Below are 6,000 nucleotides of genomic sequence, written 5' to 3'. Positions count from 1 at the left end.
ACACAAATTATCCCTTAGCACACATGCATTGTTACATACATCCCTGCAGTCTTCATGCAGGCAGTTTTGGAAGTCTCTTTGCTCATCTGTCTTGCACCAGACAATACACAGTGTCTAGAAACACACTCTTGGCACACACGCAGCAGCTTCTCCAACACTCTCATGTGTAGTACTCAGCTCTGTGTGCTGTTTCAGATAGCACTGTGTAATGCAAACACATTCAACGTCACCAAGGCCTCATTTACATTGATCTAGTCTAATCACTCACCCTGTCACACATGGTCATGGTCTTAAGGAGCTGTTAGGACATGTGCTGTTTTCTGCTTCTGTAAATGATAAGGGAAATGTGTCAGGCTGTAACAGTAATTTGGTACTATTCAGGAACACTGTTTTGTTCCAAAAAACATAGCATGAGTCTGTGTGTATACAGGAATTATGGGCAGAGATTTAATTTATGAAGTTGTTGTTCTGAAAGAAATGCAGTCCTAGGAAAGGGGCAGCCTGTGTTATGTGCCTAAAATGATGATATGAGTCTGTGTGCACACAGGAATTGTGGGCAGAGATTTAATTTATGAAGTTGTTGTTCAGTAAGAATTGCAGTCCCAGGAAAGGGGCAGTCTGTGTTATGTGCCTAAAATGATGGCATGAGTCTGTGTACGCACAGGAATTTGGGCAGAGATTTAATTTGTGAAGATGTTGTTCAGTAAGAAATGCAGTCCCAGGAAAGGGGCAGCCTGTTGTGTTTACACAAATTATCCCTTAGCACACATGCACTGTTACATACATCCCTGCAGTCTTCATGCAGTTCTGGAAGTCTCCTTGCTCATCTCTCTTGCAGCCGACAATACATAGTCTGCAGAAACACACTCTTGGCACACACGCAGCAGCTTCTCCAACACTCCCATGCGTAGTACTCAGGTCTGTGTGTAATGCAAACACATTCAACGTCACCAAGGCCTCATTTTCTTTGCTCTACTCTAAACACTCACCCAGGTTGCAGATGCTTATGGTATGAAGTAGCTGTTAGGAAATGTGCTCTTTTCTGTCTCTGTAAACTATAAGGAAAATGTGTCAGGCTGTAACAGCAATTATCACTTGATCTACCAGAGTAGTAAATGTGCTTTGAATTTGCAAATCAAATTCTGTTTTCTGCTTAGAAGCACACCATGAGGCTGTGTGCGCACAGGAATTGTGGCCACAGATATAATTTGTGTTGCAGTTGTTCTGTAAAACATGCACTTGCAGGAAAGGGGCAGCTTGTTTTTTTTCAACTGTGGTGGTTAGCACTGTGCACAAATTAGTAAATCCCAAATGAGAGGCAAATGGAAAAACATTTGAAATTAATGAAAAGCAAAAAAAAATATTTTAATGAATTATAATTACAAAAAGGAATTTTTTTTTAAGTTTGTTGCAGGTATTGCTGAGCAAAAGTGAAAAAAAAATGCCTTTAAGGACAAGAAAGAGGAAAGAAAAGCAACAACAAGTATATCTGGACAAAACTGGGAAAAAAAAATAGGAGGAGAAGCTGGTGATGGCAAAAAGAAAAAGTCTACTGGTAAGCAGAGTAGAGATTTCTTAAAAAAGATTTTCAAAAAACAAAAAAATGGCAAAAATAAATGTAAAACAAACAGTGTTTTATGTACAAAGCAACAACAGAGTCAACAGCAAAAAAAAAAGCTAATGTACAATCAGAAGTATGTCAAACTGATTTAACACGAAAATTAGATTTTAAAAACATTTGTCGAAAAATGTTTCAGAGAAGAGTGATGTTAAATTTGCTAAAGGATGTGAAAAAATATAAGAAAAAACAAAATGTATTAAGAATTTTTTTTTTATAGAAAATATTGTAAGTAAGGCTTTGGAAATAAAAAGAAAACTTTTTATTCTAATTTTGAATAGGATGCGTAGATTAGATAAATTACTGAATGCAATGAAGTCACAAAGCAAAAAGAAAAGAGAAGTGAAAAAAAGTAACTTTTGTAAAGTGTTTTTGGGATAATGGAAACACAGTTCAAGTACTGAACCATTTTTTAATGAAGAGAGTTATCTTCAAAGTAATAGTTTGTTGCATGCAGTTGACACCAATGGTAGAGCATATGAAGTTAAGGATGGTTGTGTGATGGAAAAAGAGAAAATGGTTCCAAGAAATGAGGAAGAAGTAATGGCTGCTGAGGCTATGGGGAGACGTCCAATAGCCCCAGTGTACACTTGGAACTGTAGTAGTATTTGTACTGTGCGTCAGGAATCTATTGATAAATTACGTGACTTTCTAAGAGAATATAGTAAAAAGAGTGTAAAACAGAAGATGAAGGTGCTTCAAACACTAGATCCATGCAGAGTGAGAGAGAATACTGGTTTGCAGGGACATTCTCTGGCTTGTCTATCTAGAAAAGTGTGTAAAAGTGTTTTTCATCATTTTAGGATGCTGGCTGTTCATCATACTGAAATGAGAAAGTTTGTGAGAACATTGTATTTTGCTAAAAGTCCAGCAGTAAAGTTAAATGAGTTGAATAATGCTCTGTTCCGTGGATCTGTATCAGATGTAGTGAAGGTTACTGATGAGATTCAGTTTTGTTACTTTGGTCCAGAACAAGAAAGTGCAGAAAAGGACACAGTTAATGAGGAAAATGAGGAACAGAATGTAGAACTCATTATTACTAAAAATTTTGAGGATGAAATGACAATATTTACTATCATCTCTAATGAAAGACCAAATATTACTTGTATTTGTTGCCTCAGAAGTCATTATAAAATTCAAACAAGGAATGTTGATCTGTATAAAAAAAGTGAAAATGAAGATAATTATAAGTGGAAGGATTTTGCAACATATATATTTCTTGAAAATTGTTTTGAATTGGGTGAAGATCAGCGTATTTGTAAATACTGTTATAACAAGTTAGAAGAAAATAGAATGCCGACCAGAGCTGCACATAATAATTTAGAATTGGATGCTATTCCTGCCGAACTTTCTGAATTAAATACATATGAGTCTATACTCATTCAATGTGTTCATCCGTTCCAGACCATAGTACGTATGGAGCCCAAAACTGGTAAATTACCTCCTTCTGATTTACTGAGAGGTTTAAAAGGAAGAGTGGTGTATTTGCCCTTGGATTTGAAAAAAAATATGGAAACTATTGATGCAGATACTTTGGAAACTGAACCATTAGTTATTCTGGTTAATGGTGTACCTACAAAGAATAAGAAGATTTGGCAGGAGCTGGTAGATGTACGGAAAGTACAAAGAGCAAATTTATATTTGAAAAGGAATAATAAATGGTATGAATCAATTTATATAGATGAAGAAGAAGAAGATTTACAAGAAGACACAGAAACACCAACTGGTCAAATTGAAAAAGTGGACAAGTCAAAGGAAGAAGAAATTTATGAACATTTTAGCATACATCCTCTTCATTCAAAAGAAGTTATGGGAGACACTATTGATCTGTTTCAGATGAAGAAAGCAAAAGGAACTCCCGTGAGTGTATGGGAGAAGAGCTTGGAAGCTCGATGTTTTCCTCAGCTGTTTCCTACAGGAAAAGGTGGACGATACGATGAACGCCCAGAATAGATTCCAGCTTCTGAGTATCGGACTACAAGACTATATGCTGAAGATTCAAGATTTTTTCAAAGTATTCCTTATTTGTTTCATCTTTTATTTGAAAGCGACTTGTCTGCATTATCTTATGCAGTAAATCACATTTTAAAAAGTGGAGTACATCTACATAATGTGTCTGCTAAGGATTTTATGGAGAAAGTGCAGCACCGAGATGATCATTTGGAAACACAACTGATCAATCTGATGGCTTGTCAGCGTGGGACAAATGAATATTGGTACCAACGCCATGGTGAATTAAAATGCATGTAACGGAATTTAGGAACTCCTACATGGTTTCTAACCCTAAGCTGTGCCGAGTACGCTTGGGATGATTTACTGGATTTTCTACGAGAGGCAAATTCAAACATTAAAAACATTGAATACAAGACAGCAGGAGAACTGTGCTCATTGGATCCGGTTAATGTTTGCAGATATTTCAATCATAGATTTGAGGCTATGATGTCCTTCATCTGCAATAAAAAAAATCCACCTCTTGGAGAAGTAGTGGATTTCTTTTGGAGAAAAGAGTACCAGGCAAGAGGTGCTCCTTATATTCATATGCTGTTTTGGATCAAGGATGCCCCAAAGTTTGGAACAGATGCTGATGAAGCAGTGTTATCTTTCATTGAAGAATATGCAACATGTGCTATACCTAAAACCACAGAAGAGAAAAAGTTAAAAGAACAAGTTTTACATTTCCAAAGTCATCGGTGTGGAAAATACTGTCGACGGAAGTACAAGACCAAAGATAAATTCTACACAAAGTGTCGATTTGGATTTCCTAGACCTGTTCTTTCAAAAGGAAGAGTCAACAGTTTTATGTCAGCTGTATGACATACTATAACCAGAAAATCTCCCAAAAATACATACAACCTAAAAAGAAAAGAAGAGTCAAAATTTATAAATGACTTCAACCCAGTCATTTTATCCATGTGGAATGCTAACATGGATATTCAGTATGTGGCAGACAATTCTATTGCTGTTGCTCGGTATGTCACATCTTACATCACTAAATCTGAGAAAACAGAATTGAAGGAAATGTGGGAAGAGATTTCTCACGAGAAGACTGTCAGTAAGAAGCTGTACAGTTTCAGTTTAAAGATGTTATCGCATCGAGAAATTGGATCCTACGAATGCTCAGATAGGTTATCATCTGCAAGTCTTTACTCGAAATCCAGAAGAATAATTTGGGTAAGCTTAGGCCTTGCAGGAATGAGAAATCGGGTACTGAAATCTGTTGGAGAAATTGAATATTTGGCCGAGAATGACCCAGAAAGTACAGATATTTTGAAAACAAACATGTTGGACACATATTACCCAAAAATAAGTCATCATCTTGAGAACATGTGTCTCTATGAAGTGCTGCAGAACTACATTTTTTCACGGAAAGCCACAGAAGACATCAACAATGGAAAATATAAAGTCATTGGTGAGGAAGGATGTTTGGTGAAACAAACAAAAGGAAGTTTGATAAATCACAGGAAGCTGAGTTGCGACACTACTGACAAAAAGGAATTTTACTACTTGGCTCTTTTACAGCTGTTTAAACCATGGCGTTCAGAGGACGAACTACTGGGAGAATTTCAAAGCTATGAAGATTCTTTTAATGCTAGCAAAGATAGCATAGAATGCAGTACTTTCACAACTTATGTCCAAATGTTAAATGAAGAAAATGAACAGGAAGCAAAAATTGCAGCTGAAGTAGCTAGAGACAGTTCTCAAGACAGCCAAAGTTCAGGAACACTTAGTCAAGATCCCCTAGGACAACCAATCATAGAAAATGAAGCTGCAGTAGCCATGACTGAAGTAGAAACGGCTATGAATCAAGCACAGGAAGATTCAATCGACTTACTAAATCTGGAACAACAACTGAATGAAGAACAAAAACAAATTTATGAAGAAGTCACCTAAAAAATTGATCATGGATTACTACATGAAAAGAAAGAGTGCTTATGCACATCATTTGAACCAATCAGGATGTATGTGAGTGGACAAGCTGGAACTGGTAAAAGTTTCTTAATAAAAGTCATCAGAAGCTACCTACAGCAAAAAACAGCTTCAAATTTGTCTTGTGTGGTAACTGCTCCAACTGGGTTAGCAGCCTATAACATAAAAGGAATTACCTTACATCGCTTGCTAATGTTACCAGTGGAGCATGAGAACAAAATAGAATACCACAAGCTAACTGGAGAAGCATGCTTCGAAGTTTCAAGAGTGTTGAAGAAGATTCAAGTTCTCATTATTGATGAGGTGAGCATGGTTTCAAATTTAATGCTTGCCTTTGTGCATTTAAGAATGCAACAAATTCTTAAGAGAGACTATGACGTGTTATTTGGAGGTAAACACGTCATAGTTTTTGGAGATCTTTTACAGCTCACTCCAGCTAAAGGACAACCAGTGTT

This window comes from Triturus cristatus, chromosome 4_1, assembly GCF_964204655.1.
Source record: "Triturus cristatus chromosome 4_1, aTriCri1.1, whole genome shotgun sequence".
In the NCBI taxonomy this organism is placed as follows: Eukaryota; Metazoa; Chordata; class Amphibia; order Caudata; family Salamandridae; genus Triturus; species Triturus cristatus.
The sequence above is the reverse complement of the archived record's forward strand: the minus strand, read 5'-3'. Positions refer to the sequence as shown.